The following is a 22,059-nucleotide window of genomic DNA, read 5'->3' as shown; positions in this document are numbered from 1 at the left end:
GTCAATCCACAAGCAGGCCCAGGCACTCCTAGACCAGGCTCACCAGCCAATCACACGCCAGACACAAATTACACAAATATGCCAACTTCTAAAAGTGGCACTTCTAGACTAGACACAATAATGCCGCATATACCATTTCGCAGCATTCAGTCTCACGAGTTCTCTCATACCAAACTCGCCCCTGCACTCCCCACACATCAAGAACTACCATGGGCATACATATTCCCAATTCATTCCTATGGGAGGGCAGGTCACTCACCACACATACACAGAGAGCTCAAGCACTTTACACTGTACCACAGTGAAAAAGTGCGCAGAGGCCTAAAATTACCACCACCAGGTCACAGAAACAGGCTAGGAAAAAGCAAAAAGTCTTGGGGTGAACCTGCCCAAAGGGCCGGGTCCAACAGTTTGTGCATTGGGCCTCCAAGTATGCAGAGCAACAGGAGTACGGCCGTAACCTGGGACCAAAGGACAACATCATGAGGTGCATTGGTGGGGAAAAGGGGGGATGCAATGGGGGGCACTATTGCCCTGGCTCGCGAAGATGGTCCCCCAGAAAGGATGCCCTGATCTGTTAATAATTCATTTGGGTGAGAACGATTTAATTCGGCTGTGGGGTTTGGCGCTCTTACAGCTGATGCAAAGACAATTGGAGGTATTGAAACAAAGACTGGCTGGGACCTGCATTGCATGGGTGTAATTTGTTCCTCAGAGAATCTGGAAGGGGGCAATTAATCATGGGGCTGTTGAAAAGGCACGAAGAAAGCTAAACAGAGCAATGAGGATTTTTTGCAGGGAAAAGGGCATGAAAGTGATTGCTCATACTGGACTGTGACTGGAGGAACCACTACTTTTTAGGGATGACGGTGTGCATCTTTCGAGACTGGGGAATGCATACTACATGATGGAGTTGAGAGACGTGGTCGGTAAGTTGTGGAACAAGGCTACTTGGTGTCACAGGAGTAGGTTGGGCGAAAGATGCACAGTTTGAACCCAGGGAGGGTGGGCAGGTAACTGCCCTAAAGGGGGTTCCCTGTTTGGTGGTACTTGGGAGGAGTGGGGGAGTCACTAGCGGGTGCACCCATCCCTCAGGGGGGGGGGGGAAGAGTGAATGATGGGGAGGCCGGAGGCATGAGTATAATGCCAGGTGTTACCGGGGAGGATGCTAGGAAAGATCTGAAAAAATAGATGATGAACTGAACGAGTCATGGAGTGGAATGAGAGGGGAGTTTGGAGTGGGTGAAGGGAGTGAATGGATGAAGAGTTGATGTTGGGGTTTGTTATTGGTTATTTGTTGTTATTTGGTTATTGATCATGTTGTGCAGCCTGGTCCTAATAAATTGCCTTTTAAGCTTAAGACATCAGTGTGGTCTGTTTATTGCGCGATGGTAGGCCCCCGGGGAAGCAAGGTCGCAGACTAGTCTTCCCCCGGGGTCTTTCGCGCAGGGAGGGCCAGGCTGGGGTCAGGGGGTGGGGTTTGGGGGTAGGTATAAGAATTCAGGGGAAGAAGGTGACTTCCTCTTCCTGCATTCTGGCATCATCAGGAGGGACAAGTTAGGAAAGGCCACCCACCCACCCTACAGTTACTAGGGTTCGGGAGTAGGGTTGGCAGAGCGTACCAGTTTAGGACGGGCTGCATGGTTGGCGGTACTTGGGAGCGGTGGGGGAGTCACTAGCGGGCACACCCATCCCTCGGGTGGGGAAGAGTGAATGATGGGGGGGCTGGAGGCATGAGTGTAATGCCAGGTGATACCGGGGAGGATGCTATGAGTGATCTGAAGAAATGGATGAAGAACGGAACGACGGGCCATGGAGTGGAATGAGAGGTGAGTTTGGAGTGGGTGAAGGGAGTGAATGGATTCAGAGTTGACGTTGGGGTTTGTTGTTGGTTATTTGTTGTTATTTGATTATTGATCATGTTGTGCAGCCTGGTCCTAATAAACTGCCTTTTACGCTTAAGTCATCAGCATGGTCTGTTTATTGCTCGATAGTCCATTGCTGCAGGAAGCCCTGTTGACACAGAAGGCAGCCAACTTTCTCAGTGTAGCTGAAATAATTCGAAAAAGAAGTAAATGTGGATAAATGTACAAACATCCACCACAAATGTTCCATATGCTCGTCACGCTACTCAACTACCACAGCAACAGTAAATGGCAGTCTCCTACCTGACACATAGAAGGTTAGGGCGTTGTAGCCATGATTGGATGGATGCCAGGAAAGCTACTCTGTGATTGGGTATGGATGGGAAGGGGATGGTCCTCTCTGTAATTAGTCAGCCATTCACACCTTCGGATTGGTCGATGGCAGTCTAATATTCTGTGGATATTTTGGAGAAAGTTTCGTCAAAAATAGTTTTAGGTGGAGAGGACAAAAACCTCAAATGTGCGCTAGTTCATGAACAATAAAGACACCGCTTTAGTCAAGGGGGCGGGGAAGAAACAACAGGAAGGCGGGAGAGTCAGATGAAGCAAGGATGGGGCGGGTGAGGGAGCAAGATGAAGCCGGGCGACACGACGACAGGGCTTTTGAAAACTGTGTGCTGCTAAGAGCTAGCCAGCAACATTTTAATTGTCAATCATTAGTGAGCTGATTCTGACATCGAACAGGGTTCAGAAGCCTGCCCAATGATCACAGGATAGATTAGTGCTAATCCCAGCAGCGGGTGATGCATAGACACCGGTTATGCTGTCAGCTCTTCTCTTCCGCCTTATCACAAGGTGCTAACATTGTGAAATAAACCAAGAGAGCAGAGCGTACCATCAGATATGAAAAGCTCACTTCCCTCTCACTGCATCTGTGAAGTGTGAGCCACAACAAACACTTGAGGGAAGTACTGGATTTCATTTAAATGTGGCAGTCGTGAATCGGGTGCCGCGCTAAGTGGGAACTACTTGGTCTGAATGTCAAAAAAGTTCCAAAGACACGAAATACTATGACACAAGTCGAAGAGGTGAAGTCCTGTGGCAATATTCAATGGGAGCCAACAATTGAGAAAAAGGTGGGACAAGCATGAACCATTATCCACTAAGAAGCAAAGTTTTTGAAAGGACACTGACATAAGCCAATCAAAAGGTGGAGGCGGCTGTAAGTCCCCCCCTTTTGTACACACAGAATATAGCATGTCTCGAGAGACAACGTATGTGCTACCTAGGGTCGACCTAAAAAGAGAACAACTTTGTATATAATTTGTGCAGCCAACCACAGAAAGAGCAGTCTGTGGACTGTAGAGGAAGATCAGCCGCAACCTGTGTCTCTCTCTGTAGGAGGATTGGTAATGCTTGCAGGCTCACGTTCCGTTTCCATGTAAATCATATTTTCACAATGGACCCAGGCTGCTGATAATTTTCTTCCCCAACAGTTTACAGCCAGTTTGACTCTTGACTTAAGCCCTCAGCCCTGTGTGCTCTGTGCTGTCGTTATGGCCTGACAAATGGCTTGCAGCCTACATAAACTGGTTTGCTCTAGGCGCTTTCAGGAATGCAAGCAATAAAATAAAATAAAATGTTGTTTCCTTGCTGTCTTATTGTATCCAGACTGAAAAATCACAATGATGTGTATTTCTTCAGTAGAGTTAATTTATAAAGATATATCAATAAATAAAGAAATCCTTGAGGTACTCAGAATTGTTATCTCAACGTCTGTTATGAAGTTCTGAAGTTATACTGAATGAAAAGCTATCTCTGTCATTATCATATGAACTCTCTTTATTAATGTCATAACTACACTTTCTCAAATTTGCTTAAAAAGGCACCGTTTACCCACTCTTTTTTCAAACTTGTCTTGGGGAGAAAACCTCCCCTGAACCTCCCTTATGGCAGTCGGGCTCGCTTGTTACACTCGCTCACCACCAGGCACTCATCCAGAACTTTTACGGCCACTACTCTTAAATGTCAAGAACCGAATCTGGATTTGGAGAGAAGAATGGCAAAGCATGTATGCTACCGTATAAAAATTAAGCAAATTCCTGTGCACCAGTCACTCTCTTTCAGGGTTCCTCTCTTTCAGTCTGTTAGACTTTCACTCAGCACATAGGCGGAGTAGGACATGTGAATACACAGCATGAATCCATATAATCAGACTATAGAGAACATCTCTCTCCCCAGACAGTACAGGCTGGGAGATGACTATCTCTCCCTGATGGACTCCAAATTCCACCTAGTGACCTGTGAGTGACTTCTTGCATATGTAGGTGAGGAGCATGAGACTGACAACACATTTGGATGAGCTTGTGCTTTAATCAAAGGGTTCTCCAAGTGCAAATGCCCTGACCTGGAGTCGAGTCAGCAACACAAGTGCAGCAAGGAACCTCAGGGAGCAGCTAGTTAGTGTTGGAAGTGGGTTCATGTTAGCCAAGGTTGGGCTGGTACTGGAATTATTTATATTGGGCACCCCTTCACCTCTCCCTCCTTCATGTGCTGCAGTTGCCACCTTCGGGTAATAGAGTGCCTCAGTCTGACATATGGCATTCAGGTGATACCCCAGGTTACTAGGAGACCTGGTCTTTGTAACAGATTGTGCATTGGTGAGATGCATGGATGAATGAGAGCAACTAGGACTACTAGGATACCAGAAATAGTTAAAACATTTTATCTCCATCTGCCTCGCTGTCCAGAGACATGCCATGTGATTACTGGGAAATTCAAAACACACAGGATGCCCCCAAACTGCCACACCTCACTCTATGATGCACCAAGTGGTCATGATAACTACTTGATCCCAGAAACAACTTCAGTGATAACATCTACTTATGACCATCCAAACTAAGGAACGGACAATGTTGCACACTTTTGTTCTTCTAACCAATGCCACATGAAGGAATGAACCAAATACTGACTGCACAACTGTTTTGTCCAGGAGCACTATGTTGGACCTGGCCCTTTCTGCAGGGTCACCCCAGATTTTTGTCTTATTTTTCTGAACTTGGTTTTGTTGACTTTTAGGAATCTGTGTATTTTTTCCCTGCTAACCAGGTTTAAAGGGAGTGTACTCTCCTTTGAAGACCGGGTAGAATTGGCCTACACCTCATTGATACACTTAATTAACATGTTAATCCCTGGTATATGGTACTAAATGTATCAAGGGATTAGAAATTAAATGTTAATAGTGGGTAGCAGCGTTCATTGTGCCAACCAACTAATGTAGCCTTTTTAAAACTTGTCTCAGGCCTGCCACTGCAGCCTGTAGTGCAATTTTAACCTGCCCTTTTGACTTGACAAAATAAACCTGTTGCCAGGCCTAAACCTTTCTTTTTAATACTAATAGGTTATGCCCTAAAGACTCATAGGGTGCAAGGCATTTAAAAAGAAGGGCATATGTGTTTAAGTTTTCCACGTCCTGACAATGAAAAACTTCTAAAGTCATATTTACTATTGTAAGGCCTATCACTCCCATAGGCTAACACTGGTTACATTATTCAAATTAATACGTGCTAACTTCAGAATAGGAGCAGATAGAGAAATTATGTTTATACGTAAATTAACTGTTATTTAAAATCCTCTTTAATGGTAAAGTCGGATTTTAGATTAATAAGTTGAAAATGGCACTTTTAAAAAGTTGGTATGTTCCTGCCTAAAGTATCTGAGGCATTACGGAGAGTTTCTATCTGCCTGTGCATGTTAATGCTTCACACATCAGGAATGTGTATTAAGCCCAGACAGTGAACGATGGGTCCTGGGTGCAGCTGGGAGAGGGTCTTCTTGGTGGGATAGAGTGGGAGGACCTATACCCTGACGTGATTATGATAGAATGAGAGTAAAGGCTGGTGTCTGCAACAAACAAGCTTGACGCAAAATCGAAGCCACTGACCTTTATCTTGAACTGAGGCTAAAATCATACATCCAGCAATACATCAATGACAGTCATGAAGAATTTGCCCCGCAGGAACGCCAGAGAAGTGAACTTTTGCAAACCATGAAGGTTTATTGACATATTGGTAAAGTTGCAAATTGAATCAATTTAACATAAATCAGTAGTCACCTGAATACAACATGTATTAATATAATCCAGGTTATTCAAATCAGCAAATGCACATAAATGTTATTAAAGACAGCATATGCAAAATAAGATAATTCCGTTCCCATGAAGGGAAACTCTGTAATGCTAAGCTAAGGTTGTGAGTATTTAGGGAAATTTGGAAGCAGCAGGTGCCAGCAAATAGAACATCGCACTAGAACCAATTTAAGTTTCCAATCAAGAAAAAAATAAATGAACTTGCTGTAGAAAGTACGTCTGTGAGCAGAAATATACTGATCATTGGGTCTCAAAATAGAAGAAAGAGACGTCTGCCTACAGAGGTGGACAGGCCAAGCCTTCTATCTAACTAACTCACCTTCACACAATTAAAACATGAAATTATGTCAAAGTGAAAAATTGCATACGTTCCCACTAACTGAGAACCAATAAAAAATCAATGTTCTTGCTGTACTTAGTGTTGGCCTCCTTCTCACTCATAATACAATGCAAGTTTCTTCCATCATAGTGTTCACCACATAAAAGACTTTTCAATTCCTCTATCTCCCATCCTTTGCAGGCACTGAGAATCATCTTCCAATCAATTCATTGCAAGAAACATGAACTTCACACAGTAAGCTACCAAAAAATAGTACATTTGATTGAAACACGGATTGAGGCACTTGGTTTGCCTGAAATAAAAAAGAGAGCTATGCTAAAAAAACAGCAATACAACGTTTTTGATTTTCAAGATGGAATAAAATTAATTTGGGCTGACGCATCGAGAATTTTTAATTCTATTAAGGAGATGGAGGCGAGGATTATGCTTCTCTTTCTTTACTGAAGCAAAAACAGCAGCAAATTAAACTTTAAACAACATAAACCCCGAAAGGGCTGCCCCTTCGTGTATGCACCAATCACATTACCCCCCATAGGTATAATTGTCCAGGAAACCATCGTCCATCCTCTTTCTTCACGAACCATTAACTCAGTCCATCGACTTGAACCATTGAACTCAAACTCCGTCGACTAACTCCATCGACCCGAACCATAACTTCAACGAAGATCTTCTTTCACTTGACTATGACAAATTTTCTTCCCGACTCTTCAAGTCACCTTGTTCTGATGCCCTTAAAAGAGAACATAAGACGTAACATATCTGAATACACTTCAATGAATTCAAACGGGCGGGAAAACCCAAGATTATTCTAGACATATCTTAAACCATATATCATTTGTAGTTATGAATAACCATTAACACATGTTTTGCAATTCATATCTAGGGTGGAATACTCCTCGCCTTCGTGTACTCAATAGAATTGAAAATGTTTGATGCGTCAGCTAGAATTTCTTTAAATTCTATGTCAGTCCACGGAGGCTTCAGATTATGCGAGTTTAAAGTTGAGCCACCACTGTATATGCCACATCAGTAATCGGCTTGTGATAAAACGTCTTAAAAGTTGAATCAGAAGACCAATCCACCGCAGTCATAATGTTCTTTAAAGGAGAACCAGTAGAAAATGCTTCAGAAGCTATAGCTCCCCTTACAGAATGAGCTACAAAGGCAGCAGTATTGATACCTGCCTGACTTAACATCCAAGTAACCCACCTGGTCAAAGTTGCTGAAGTGACTGGGTGAAAAGGTGCAACGAGATTATTACTTGTCCTGCTACATAATTTCTGAATTCTCTAGTACAGTCTTCATACGACTTTAAGCATTGCACCACACATGCTTTGCTGTGGTGTGGGAAAGAAGGATATGAAACACATTTTGAATTTGTTTTGGTTCTTTTAGAAATTGTAAAGGAAACTCCTGAGGGAGTAAACACTCTGCCTGCAATATCCAGTGTCCGTATTTCAGAAACACGTCTGCTGGAGATTAAACATAGCAGCAATGTAAGTTTCGCCTACAATTGTTTGCGAGATAGGCCTTCATTCGCTGGCCAGTTCCTGATAAAACGAAGTACCACATCTACATCCCACAACGTGCAGTATCTAGATTTCAGAGGATTCACCAACCTAATGCCCCTGACTATCTTACATACTAGAGGGTATTACTCCACTGGTTTACCATCCACATGGGGGTGTCCAGAAGATATCGCAGGTCGGAAATTATTGATAGTCCGATAGGCATTACCTTGATTGTCCATTCCAAAAGGAAGTTAATATTCATATGGATTCTGGATCCCACGGGATCCCCCTGTCGTTCAGAACACCAACCAACCCACCTACACCAAGCTGATTCATTTCGTTTGTGCATAGAGGGTGCCTAAGACTGTGATAGGAAAAACATTGCCTCTTGCGAAACTCCTGGCATTTGCCAACGTCTCCTGAAAGTCTCCACGCCATGTGGGATCACTGTTCCTGTATCACTACCGGATGAGGCAGACTCAGAGGGTCCAAAAGTATCCCTGGGAACGTGATCAGACGTATTGGAGGAGCACATGCCAAGGTTAACACCACTGGAAACCATGCTTGTGTCCTCCAACACGGGGAGATCAAAATCAATTCCGCTTTCTGTCTGTGGACCTGTGCAAATACTATCTGGATCATGATGAACGGGGGAAAGGCGTGAAATATGTCCATGATTGAAGGAATGCGTCCGAGTTGATCGCTTGAGGATTCGGACACCAACTGTAAAATTGTGGAAGTTGGGTGTTTAGTCTGGATGCAAACAGGTCTATCGAGCATGGACCCCACTTTTTGTCCAAGTGTTGGAATATTCTGAGATGTATAGTGAAAGAAGGGGGTTCCCCGATGGGTTTTAAGGATGTGGGCAGGCTGTGGGGGGAAAGAAACTGAGAATAGAACAAAAGAGAGCAACCCTGCCCTATGATATAGTGGTCCCAGAAATGGGCTCCAATCAATATAAAAAAGGGGTGATTTATCTAGGAGCCAGCATTGCACATAACAAGAAACAGGTCAATCCAGATATACTCAAAGAAGGTTTTTTGGAATATATATATTTTTTTTATTTTTTGTCTTCTTTGATTTAATGTAGCAAAAGGTACAAACATTGATTACATTATTTAAATCCACATTATATTTAGAACATCAAAACACACATGATAAAGGGAAGGATAAAAAAGAGGAAAGTTCATCCTATGGCATAGCCTACCCAGTAACATACCACACTGCATTCATACTCTCAAGCTTACTTATTCCAATTCACTCAACCTAGTATTCTTTCATTCAACTTTCATTCATTCATATAGTCCTGGTGTTTGCAACACAAAGATGGTCAATTTGTTGCATAAGTCAGAATGTTATTCCAGGAGGCAGGTGACATATAGAGGAGTCCTGATGAATATAGGTCAGTATGCCGTATTCCTGGAAAACGCAAGCCGACGCGCGTTTCGGTGACTGGCCAATGGGGCCACACCTTCGTCAGGGCTAGGGGTTGTTTACTGGGAGGGGAACAGGTATAAAATATGATGTGTGTCGAAGCATGGGGGTTACTGGCATAATTCGTTTGGAGAGTAGAGATTTTCAAACTTAACAAGAATGGGCTATATAGGAATCCTAGTATTTAGGGAACAGATACTCGTGGCCGGAAGTCCTATGGACAAGGTGGATAACGCTCTCTAATTCCATTCATATTGGTTGATGTAGTCCTGAAGGGTTTTCAGTCTGCTCTCTGATGGGAGTGTATGCTTGCTAGAATCCAAGGGACAGGTATGAGGCTTTCGGTACGGGTTCCGGAGAGCAGTTAAGATAGTTCCGCCAAGGTGATGTGCAGTAGTTACAGCTCCATAAGCAGCGAGCGAGGCTGTTGGTGGGGCGATGTGCAGTAGTTACGGCTCCGTAAGCGGCGAGCGAGTGACTGTTGGTGGGAGTTCCTTTAAGTAATAGTAAATCGTCCTTCAATGGGATTCCGTCGACTCGAACGGTCGACCAACCGCAACGGGAGACAGGACTCTCTTTTGTTCTATTCTCATATTCTGAGATGTAATCTCTAATCGCTGGAATTGCGTAGAAATCGTGAGTTCCAGTCTGCCACCACATTGGAGCTTAACGAAATGTACTCTGCGGTCACTGAGATGTGGTGTAATTGACAATAGTGCCAGAAATCCTTGGCTATTCCCACTAACATGCGAGACCTTGTCCACACAGACGGTTGCTGTATCTCACTGCCGAAACATTGTCCATCCACAGTAGATAACAACAACTAGCTTTGTGTGGCGAGAGTGTGCATAGCGCAAAAGAACCTGCTAGTAGTTCTAGGCAATTTATATGTCAGTTCCTCCGGGGACCATTTTCCCCCGTCTCCATCGAGCCACACCGGGCTCCCCAACCCTATCAACTGGCGTGATTCTATCACCACCTCCGGGACTGATGTGAAGATGGCCCTGCTATTAAATGAGTCCATGTGATCCAACCACAAGGATATTTCTGCCCTGGCCTCAGTGGATAGCGGAATCTGCTCGACGTAGCTCAACCCTTTGCTCAAGTGCATGATCTTCAGCCTCTGAAGCGCTCTGTAGTGGAGGGGACCCGGACAAATCGCCTGAATGAATGATGTTTTTAGGATCAAATAGTAGGTTTTTATTAAGGGTTTTAGTGCTCACATTGTCAGTTTTGAATTTGCACTTTGTTGCTCTATTAGGCACCTCGGTGTCTTGATCAGACTCAGATGTGTCCGATGCAGCAGGAGAAGACTCCTCCACCTCCCCTGGGTTTGAGAGGGAAGAATTACCAGAAGGCCCAGAAGGGAGGGAGCCGCCATAGACCTGGTCCTTGAGGACAGTAGATGCCACTTGGGATCAATCAATCAATCAATCAATCAATCACAGACATTTATAGAGTGCACTACTTACCCGGAGGGTCTCAAGGCGCTTGGGGGGGCGGAGTGCTGCTACTGCTCGAATAGCCAGGTCTTGAGCTTCTTCCTGAAGGAGAGGTGGTCTTGGGTCAGGCGCAGGTCGGTCGGGAGGGAGTTCCAGGTCTTGGCGGCCAGGTAGGAGAAGGACCTTTCTCCTGTTGTCGTTCTTCGGATGCGGGGGACGGCGGCGAGGGCGTGGCTGGCTGATCGGAGATGTCGTTTGGGAGCGTAGAAGTTGATGCGGTTGTTGAGGTAGCTCGGGCCTTGATCGTGTAGGGCTTTGTGTGCGTGGGTGAGGAGGCGGAAGGTGATTCTTTTGCTGACGGGGAGCCAATGCATGTCTCTCAGATGTCCGGAGATGTGGCTGTGTCGTGGGATGTCGAGGATGAGTCTGGCTGAGGCGTTCTGGATCCGCTGGAGTCTCTTCTGGAGCTTGGCGGTGGTTCCGGCGTAGAGGGCGTTGCCGTAGTCCAGTCGGCTGGTGACGAGGGCCTGGGTGACCGTCTTCCTGGTCTCGGTGGGGATCCACCGGAAGATCTTCCGTAGCATGCGCAGGATGTTGAAGCATGACGAGGAGACGGCGTTGACTTGTCTGGTCATGGTGAGGGAGGAGTCCAAGATGAAGCCCAGGTTGCGTGCGTGGTCTGCCGGTTTGGGTGCGCTGCCCAGGGCGGGGGGCCACCAGGAGTCGTCCCAGGCGGAGGGCGAGGAACCCAGGATGAGGACTTCCGTCTTGTCTGAGTTCAGTTTCAGGCGGCTGGTCGTCATCCACTCGGCTACGTCTTTCATCCCTTCGTGAAGTTAGGCTCTGGCGGCGGCGGGGTCGTTGGTCAGGGAGAGGATCAGCTGGGTGTCGTCAGCGTAGGAGATGATGTTGAGGTTGTGTTGGCGTGCGATGGCCGCGAGGGGGCTCATGTAGACGTTGAAGAGGGTGGGGCTCAGCGAGGATCCTTGAGGGACGCCGCAGATGACTTCGGTGGCCTCTGACTTGTACGGTGGTAGACGGACTCTCTGTGTTCTTCCGTCGAGGAAGGACATGATCCATTCCAGTGCCTTCTCCTGGATTCCGACGTTGCTGAGGCGCTGCACTAGGGTGCGGTGGCAGACAGTGTTGAATGCCGCGGAGAGGTCTAGGAGGATGAGGGCCACTGTTTCTCCGTTGTTCATCAGGGCTCGGATGTCATCGGTGGCAGCGATGAGGGCGGTCTCGGTGCTGTGGTTGGCTCGGAAGCCAGACTGTGAGGGGTCGAGGGATCCATTCGTCTCGAGGAAGGCGGCCAGCTGTTTGTTGACGGTCTTCTCGATGACTTTGGCTGGGAACGGGAGGAGCGAGATGGGGCGGTAATTCTTGAGTTCGGTGGGGTCCGCTGTAGGTTTCTTTAGTAGGGCGCTGAGTTTGGCGTGCTTCCAGCTCTCCGGGAAGGTGGCGGTGTCGAAGGAGGTGTTAATGATGTCCCGCAGGTGGGGTGCAATGACAGCGTCGGCCTTGTTGAAGACGTGGTGAGGGCAGGGGTCGGTCGGAGATCCGGAGTGGATGGAGTTCATCATGCGGATGGTGTCTTCGGTGCTAATCGGAGTCCAGGCGCTGAGGGTGGTGGTGGGGGGCGGTGGTTCGGTTGTGGCGTGCGTCGGTTGAGTGCTGAAGCTGTTGTGTATGTCCGCGATCTTGTTGTGGAAGTAGGAGGCGAGGGAATTGCAGAGGTCTTGCGATGGGGTGATGTCGTTGTTTCCGGCGTTGGGGTTGGAGAGCTCTTTGACGATGTTGAAGAGTTCCTTGCAATTGTGTGCGTTGTTGTCCAGCCGGTCCTTGAATGCAGTTTTCTTGGTGGTGCGGATCAGTTGGTGGTGCTTCCGGGTGGCAAGCTTGAGGGCGGTCATGTTGTCCGGTGTTGGTTCCCTTCTCCAGGCTTTCTCGAGGGCTCGGCAGTTCTTCTTGGAGCTCTTGAGTTCGTCGGTGAACCATGGGGCCTTCTTGCTGCCGGGTCTGCTGGGCGGGGTCCTCAGTGGGGCGAGTTCGTGCGTGCAGTTGTTGATCCACTTCGTAAGGTTGTCGCGGCCTGGCTGGAGTTCGCTGAGCTGGCGTGGGGGGTGCTGGCTCAGGGAAGCGGCGAGCTGGTCGGCAGTGATCTTGTTCCAGCTTCTTCGAGCAACCGGTTGCTGGTGGTGGTGGATCGTCGTTTTTCTGAAGGTGAAGTGGACGCAGCTATGGTCCGTCTAGTGGAGTCCAGTGGCGTGGCTGAAGGCGATGTCTTTGCTGGATGAGAAGACGGCGTCAAGTGTGTGTCCGGCGAGGTGGGTGGGGGTGGACACCAGCTGCTTGAGTCCGAGGTTGGCGAGGTTGTCGAGCAGGGTGATGGTGTTGCGGTCGTTGTTGTTCTCCAGGTGGAAGTTGAGGTCCCCCAGGAGGATGTAGTCAGCGGAGGGGAGGGCATGCGGGCTGATGAAGTCGGCGATGTCCTCGCTGAATTGTGTGCGTGGTCCCGGGGGTCGGTAGATCAGGGTGCCTCTGAGGGTGGTCTTCGGGTCGGTGCGGATCTGGAAGTGTAGGTGTTCGGCGGTTTTCAGGGTGTCGTCGGTGTTGGTCGAGATGTGGATGGTGTCCCTGTGGATGATGGCGATGCCTCCTCCCGTCTGTTTGACGCGGTCTCTTCGGGTGATCTTGTATCCCTCTGGGATGGCGATGGCGATGTCGGGTGCTGAGGAGTCGTTCATCCAGGTTTCCGTGAGGAAGGCGACGTCAGGAGCTGTGGTGTCGAGGAGGTTCCAGAGTTCGATGGCGTGCCTGTGGACGGAGCGGGTGTTGAGCAGGATGCACTTGAGGTGGTTGCTGCTAGAGTTCTGCTTGGCGGGTGCTGGTGCGGGGCAGGTCCGGATGCAGGTGAACTTGCAGGCGTGGCAGCTGAAGGGTCCGTGGGTGCGCCTCGGAGTGGCTCGGTAGCATCCAGGGATCCCGCCGGTGTTGAGTGCGATGAGTTCGGTGGCGTTGTAGGACAGTCGGGTCGTCTTCCGTCGGTGGGGGCCAGGGGTCCTGGCACTGGGCGCCGTCCAGGCCCGGACGGGCACAGACGGGCTTACCGTTGGCGCACCTTTGGCGCTCAGTCGGTGCTCCCGCTGCGCGCGTCCGCTGCGCGGTCGCTCCGGGGGCGTCATAAGAAGGGAGCCGGGAGGGAGGGTCCACTGGGAGGCGGGGAGCACGTGGGCCAATCGGCAGGCGGGGGGGCGGGGTCGCTGCAAGAACCGGCGCGAAAATCTAGGCGGGCGGCTCTGCGGCGGCTGGGGCGCTGGGGAGCCGAGTTTGAGCGGCCCTGCGGCGGCTGGGGCGCCGGATCGGAGCGGCGTCAGCAGGCAGGCAGCAGGTAGGAGGCAGGCAGCAGGCGGGGAGCGTGGGGGCAACCAGGCCGAGGAGGGCGCAGTGGTCGCTCCTGATCCGAGGTCAGGGTCCCCTTAAGAAGGGAGCCGGGAGGGAGGGTCCGCTGGGAGGCGGGGAGCGCGTGGGCCAATCGGCAGGTGGGCGGGCGGGGTCGCGGCAAGAACCGGCGCAAAAATCTAGGCGGGCGGCCCTGCGGCGGCTGGGGTGCTGGGGAGCCGAGTTCGAGCGGCCCTGCGGCGGCTGGGGCGCCGGATCGGAGCGGCGTCAGCAGGCAGGCAGCAGGTAGGAGGCAGGCAGCAGGCGGGGAGCGTGGGGGCAACCAGGCCGAGGAGGGCGCAGTGGTCGCTCCTGATCCGAGGTCAGGGTCCCCTTAAGAAGGGAGCCGGGAGGGAGGGTCCGCTGGGAGGCGGGGAGCGCGTGGGCCAATCGGCAGGCGGGGGCGGGGGCGCGGCAAGAACCGGCGCGAAAATCTAGGCGGGCGGCCCTGCAGCGGCTGGGGCGCTGGGGAGCCGAGTTCGAGCGGCCCTGCAGCGGCTGGGGCGCCGGATCGGAGAGGCGTCAGCAGGCAGGCAGCAGGTAGGAGGCAGGCAGCAGGCGGGGAGCGTGGGGGCAACCAGGCCGAGGAGGGCGCAGTAAGATTTCAGCAGAAAATGGAATATGGATTCACCCAATGAGGCATTAAAAGCATGTTTCCCATAAAACTTTCAGGGTTTAGTAAAGGGTTGCAAGGCTTTTATCAAGGCCCTGTTAACTGATCCCTGAAAATGGGTATTCAGGGAGGAGCCGATCGGTAGAGAAAATGCTGATCCGGCTACTTGTGCATGAGCGTAGACTGTAGCAATAGAAAGAGGACTGCCTCCTCGAGTGCACAGATCACATCTGTCCCACTCCACAGATAGCCACCGATGCTAGTAAGTAATTAATATACTACCAAGCCCGGTGTCAAAGACTTTCAATAAGCATGCAAATAATTGTCATAAAGCATTAACAATAACTCAATAACAATATCCATAAGCAATTTAATGAAAGCAATGTTGCATGTACTTAACTCGCTGCTGCTGCAGCAAAGAAACATTTATACCTATGGGGGTAATGTGATTGGTGCATACATGGAGGGGCAGTTCTTCCGGGGTTATGCTGTTTAAAGTTTAATTGGCTACTGCTTTCGCTTCAGTAAATAAAGAGAGGCATAATCTGAATCTTCCGTGGACTGACATACAATCCAGCATGTAGGCCCATATCGACTCGCGTCAAAAGTTTAAAATACACATTTTGAATATTAACACATTCTAGTTAATAGAAAACACTTGGATCACTCATTTCACTAAATTTAAGATAGCATGTGGACATATAAATAATAAATAATGAATATGTGAATTACAGGTTTACATATTGGGAAGGTAAAGAACTGACCATAGCCTGTTTTGGGGGCCAGCCAGGCACTAAGCACACAAAAGCTGGTGCCAGATATAAATCTAGGTTCTTCAGAACCACTCTTCGGAACACTCCGGGACCCCTGGATGATTCAGAAGAATGCATGTCCTGCTCCCTGAACTACTGCCCTGCTGCATGAGGGACAGCCCTGTTATTTGAAGAAGATTGATTGGTCCTGCTTGCCTTCATCCCAGGCTATCCAGAGTGACTCAAATGGTCAGCTCGCCAGCACCAACTGGACCTGCCTAGACCTGCCTGAGCACTGCTGCTGGCCTCTGCTGGAGTGAGTCCAGATTCCCAAGACGTGCCCCCCAAGGTCTTTAACCGTTACCTGGCGTGAGAGCTTCTCTTGAAGAAGCAATTGAAAATCCTGAAGTATGGGCTCCTCAGGACTACAAACAGGCCAGATTGCACCAAGACTCTGCCACTCGTGATGACCGCCAACGCAAAGCTTCAGTGAGGGCTGCTCTGTGGGGCAATAGTGACTGCCTGCTCGGACTGAGAACGCAAGACCTGCACTTTGCACTGCAGCAACAACAGCCTGCAGAGACCACCAATGAAAAGCTCCTGCGATGACCGGCTCTTCATTTCACAGCAGCAACTGTCTATGATACTGGACCTCCTCTTTGCGCTTAAAGCCTCCTGCCCGATGCCTTCTCTTATGCATAAAGAAATGTTTGCACTAGGACCTGAGAAGGGAACTTTTCAGCTGGACTAACCTGGTCCCTGTATCCAGGCTTCACTTTAGGGGTGGGCGTAGTGGGCGCAGCGGGGATACGCGGAATGCCATGGAGACAGAACCAATCTCCCCACACTCCACATAGCTCTGCTATGCGCCACCCGCCTCCCGCTCGCATTATTAAAACATTATAAATAAGAATTTAAAACACCTTACCTTATCAGTGGTGTCCCCGGGCTTCCCTCCTTCTCCATCGCGCCTTCTCCTGGAAAACTGTGCATGCACGGGCACCCTCAAATGCGCAGTTTTCAAGAAGAAGTTGCAATGGAGTAGGAGGGAAGCCCGGGGACACAGCTGAAAATGTGTTTTAAATTCTTACTTATAATGTTTTAATAGTGCAGGCTGGAGGCCAACTCCGCTCCGCTCCGAGGGTGTGGAAATTTGCCTGTTCCACCTACTTCGCGAACGGGCAAAACTCTGCACATTCCGTGGGCGGAACGGAGTTGTCCGCCCACCCCTACTGCACTGCATCACAGTCAGCTTGAAATTGTGATTTTACCCCAGTCCAGAGCAACCAAATAACCGTGAGTGGCGCTTTATGCTTGACTAACAACCTGAAATTGCTTATCTATAAATTCTTCCATTGTCTTGAGGTCTGAATGGGCACCTGGATGGGCCATTCACATGAAGAAGGTAGTAACCTAAGCAGAGATAGCAGTAGAGCTACGACTTTGCACTCCAACTGCGAGTTAACATCCGCTGATGAGAAATGGTACAGTTGCAAGAATGAAGGAGGGTACAGGGCTGTAAATATTTTTGATTACAGGGTAGTTTAATGATACATAGCTAAGCTGTGCACATATTTATAGAAATTTACATCATTTACCTGCATAAATTTCTGTTTCTACAGAGGATTGTGTGATTAGATGTAACATATTGTTGAGTGTGGCGGCAAAGTCTTTAAAAAACCTGTTTTAATTTGTGGATGACTTTGTATAAATCTGTCATAGTAGCATATATGTATAACATAAGAAACACAGGGGGTCTGTTAGCTTACTATCAAAGCTACACTATCAATACTGAGTCGACTAGATCTCAACATATGTAAATCACGAAGATAGTGAAAAAATGAACAAATGAATATAGAGGAGTGGACTCAAACTGCAAAGAAGATCGGTACATTATAGAATATTCATAAGTGGCTGAGCAGTCCAAAACCGATGATATAAGGTTTCCATCAAAAGAGACTTAATGATCAGTCATATCATCTGGCCAAACCCTGGTATGTGAAAGGCTAGTCCCCTGATCATAGGGACTGAACCGCACAGTGTCGATATCTTAGGATTAGGTCCACCAACATTACTGAAACATCCGTAATGACTGATCTTTGATGGTTAGAAAAAAGGTGCAACAAAACAAAAAATGTGACTTAAAATAGGATGGAATACCCTCCCTTGTACAACTTTATTCTATGGACGTGACATGCCTCCTAATTAAAAACAGAACAGTGCAAAAAAACAGTAACAAATATCTGCCTGTAAATGGGCCAACATGTTTCTGCCTAATGGTTGTCTAATCCCACGGCATTCATCAGGGCCTCTGTTCTTATGCTGGTTGCACTCTTACTAGTGAAAAAAGGGTAGGGTTCACCACCTTCACCATAAAACCAACGCAAAATCTTTTTTTTGTAATAAACTTAAATGGAATGGTTCAATACGGTACAACCTGTAAGAACCATATATTGTCACCTTCCGACTCACTTGCGCTATAGTGAATCCAGTGCTTTTTTGCACTGTTCTGTTTTTAATTAGGAGGCATGTCACGTCCATAGAATAAAGTTGTACAAGGGAGGGCATTCCATCCTATTTTAAGTCACATTTTTTGTTTTATTGCACCTTTTTTTTAACCATCAAAGATCAGTCATTACGGATGTTTCAGTAATGTTGGTGGACCTAATCCTAAGATATCGACACTGTGCGGTTCAGTCCCTATGATCAGGGGACTAGCCTTTCACATACCAGGGTTTGGCCAGATGATATGACTGATATTAAGTCTCTTTTGATGGAAACCCTATATCATCGGTTTTGGACTGGTCAGCCACTTATGAATATTCTATAATGTACCGATCTTCTTTGCAGTTTGAGTCCACTCCTCTATATTCATTTGTTCATTTTTTCACTATCTTCGTGATTTACATATGTTGAGATCTAGTCGACTCAGTATTGATAGTGTAGCTTTGATAGTAAGCTAACAGACCCCCTGTGTTTCTTATGTTATACATGTAGTTGGAGCTGGGGATAAAACCAGGTGTGGATCTTTAAACTCCATATCCCTTGGACCCTCTTTTGAAACTTCTGTTGTATTTAATAGTAGCATATATGAAAAGGGAAGCCATCCTAGGACTTTATCTATTGACAAGCCAATGTTTTGAGTTGCAAAAATATCAACTGATGTACAACGGAGGATGCGGTTTTATTGATTCAGCACAAAACATGCCTGCTGTGAATATTCATCAATAATGAATAACAGTGCAAAGAGACACAAATGAAAGCAGACTGAGAAACGGTGAACAGTGCCTGTTGATGAGATCACTGCCTTCATGAAAACTCGCAAAACCCACTGCAAGGTCATCGAAATGAAACGAAGCCAGGCTACCAGTAGCCAGTATTGATATAGCACAAGCACTAAGTTGAATGAAGTCCCTCAAATATATTTCCAGGTCACAAATATTTTAAGTCAGCAAAAGAAAACAGAATTCCCATGGCTGGAACAGAGGAAATACACAGTTCAGAATGGAAACTAATTATTCTGAAGGAATAGGTATCAAGAACTTTATATATCCATGTGAGTGGCATGTTTATGCTAATAACGCTGACATGGACGATCCTCACAATATTTAAGTTACCTATTGGCGATTTGTGATCTAATATAGATAAACATTTTGGGGCAGATTTACAAGCACCTTGCGTCATTTTTGCACTTTTTGTGACGCAGGGGTGCCGTAAATATGCGGCCCATTTACAACGTGATGTATCTAGGGAGATGCGTCATGTTGTAAAGCCCTGCATCTCATTATACCTGCGCGAGGTATAATGTGTGCAGGGTGGGCGTTCCCAAGTAGCAAAACCTTGTAAAAGTGACGCCGTGAAAAATACAATACAAGATTCCACTGCGCCACTTCTAGGATGCCACTGCGTCAAAACCTTTTGCCTGCTTGAAGCAGGCATAAGGAGTGACGCAGCACAATCAGGATAGGCCCCAATATGCATTGCTGGAGTTACGTCGTGCTTGCGACACTTTTACGTCAAAATTTCTGAAGCATCTGTCAATCCTTGGAACCATTGTGCGCTGTATTGTAAATACGGCAAATCCATGGTGGCGCAAGGGTTTCTCAGGATGGCGCAGGGAAAGTGATGCACCTACACAGATGTGTCACTTTCTTGTAAATCTGCCTCTTTCTAGTGCCTAAAAGGTCTAGACCATCTTGTCATTGCAAAAACTCTGGTACGGCAGTTTTTAATGCAGAATGCTTTCCAAAATCTGGACTTGTTCTTAAACTGATAGCATATACTTTTTATGGTAAACATATTAAAAGAGGCTTGATTGAAAGTAAGAAATATAAAAATGTTGCAATACAATCAAATAATGGAGTAGCTTGTGCTAACTGTGTTATTTAAAAGTAATTATTATCTATTATTATCTATTGACTATACAGTCTCCTAGACCTAAAGAAGCGTGCTTCCTCAAATAATCTAGCCACACACAGATCCCTGCATTCTTACCTTGTGCCTGTGTCATTACACTGCCCAAAAATCAATGTTTTGTCCTTTTCACAGATGTTACAAGCGTTCTTCAGGTTAGTACTTCTGAAAAAAGTGGTACCAAAGGGCTCGTCAGTGTTCAGGACTAAGTTGTTATTCTATTGACTGCACAACCAGAGGAAGTGATGTTGCTTCCTGCCAAAAATAGTAAAAGGTTTAGCAAATATATGGTTGCAGAGACTTCTAAAATATATGAAAAGAGATGAGAGGATGCTTCACCTGCAATCAGCTTGTCTACTGAGACTTACAAAAGTGTACCAAGGGAGCAGTCTCTCCAAGTTCACTAGTCCATGAGCCAGGACCCCAAATGTAGGCCACTGGTACCACTTGGGGGATGGGTTCTAACCAGTGCTTAGTTTGAGCCGTGGTTTCCGGTGCTCGGCACTGGCACTTAATTGCCGGAACCTGCACCTTCTGACGAGGGCAGGGCACTTTTTTTTTACAAACTAAGCACTGGTTCTAACATGTTTTTTTTCAAGGTATGGATGCTTAGAGATGAAAAATATGTGATAGCAAATAATCACTCTCTGCCTTTTGTCTGATAAGCAACCATAGTCGAAAAAAAAAAATAGTTTTCATATTTTTGATAAATAGCATACAGATTCAACATAATATGTGGAAAATAAATCTAATTTCACCAGATTGGTTGAAGTCAATATTATTTAAAAATGGTTGTGATTATTAATTTTAATAATAATAAAGTAGGTCAAAACGAATAACAATAAAACTTCATTGCATCCCTCATTTATTAATATAGATTATATGCATAATTTTCCAATTTTAATTTCAAATAATAGTTGTTACATCTTACATAGGCAATCTATGTTATGGGTGAAGGTAAACATAATTTTAGCATTCACATTTGCTGTCATCATCATGTTCTTCTGAATAGGTGTAATCATTCTCTGCGTCCGTTTGATTTTCGCAGGTGTGAAGTCTGCACGTCAGTTCACTTGAAGTCATTCAGACAGCAGACACATGTTGGCAGTTTGCAGTTCCTTATGCAGTTGCAAGCTAGAAGATCTAACACACTTTGAGGTTTTGGCTGTCTCTCCATCCATTCCAATAACATTTGCTCTGCTCCTTCGTGTTTTCCAACTTCCACTCTCTCCCAATTGTACTAGATGTCTGTGGATCATTCAGAAGACATATCTTACTTTAGCTGCTTCATAATTGGCAAGCTCCAACTGGGCAACACATTCCAGCATGACTTTGGTACTTGTCATCAATGGCCGAGAACCAACTCATTGACCAGAAACATTCTTGAACAATTCTTCAGTGTTTGTGGTGGTCAATGTTCTTTGCTTTTGTTTTCTCAATGCTTGGGAGAGGAACTCTAAAAGATTGTAGTCCAAACAATTTGGGCTACACAGCTATACCGTTGATTTGATGAGCTGGCCTCTTACCAGTAAAAGTCTCTACCAGCCTATCAATGTTATCCCTTGCTAAGTTAGTGAAGACATGAGGCTGAATATTGGCTACAATCTGCTAATTTAAGGTAGCAGCAAGTTTCTGAAGACATGAGGCGGTATCATTTCTTACAGTTGTGAGTATGAAGCCCCATGACCATGTCTGTTTATAGTGTGATTGATTTCAACATTGCCTGTCAGTGTTTTTAAAGTGTATGGGAGAAACAATTGATTGTGGGAATTATGCTGGCCATTTGTTACTGCATATATATTGTCCTGACTGAATGATTGCATAAGTAAGGTGACACTTTTGGACAGCTTTGTGTTTTCTGGTTCTCCAGTCAGAAGTCTTAATAGGAACCGTTTATGGTAATTAGGCACTGTAAATGAATCTTCATCAACATCTAATGGATGATATGGCCATGGTATTGGTGTCAAGTTTGCTTTAATAATTGCTCTTATGCATGATGATGTTTGATCAGTGATCTTGTTCATGTCTGCTACTTTAATCTATTAAACTGATCATTCTCTTTTCAAACTGTTTTTCTCTTACAACGTCCCGTAGCATGACA

Source organism: Lissotriton vulgaris, chromosome 5 (genome assembly GCF_964263255.1).
Source record: "Lissotriton vulgaris chromosome 5, aLisVul1.2, whole genome shotgun sequence".
Lineage (NCBI taxonomy): Eukaryota > Metazoa > Chordata > Amphibia > Caudata > Salamandridae > Lissotriton > Lissotriton vulgaris.
The sequence above is the reverse complement of the archived record's forward strand: the minus strand, read 5'-3'. Positions refer to the sequence as shown.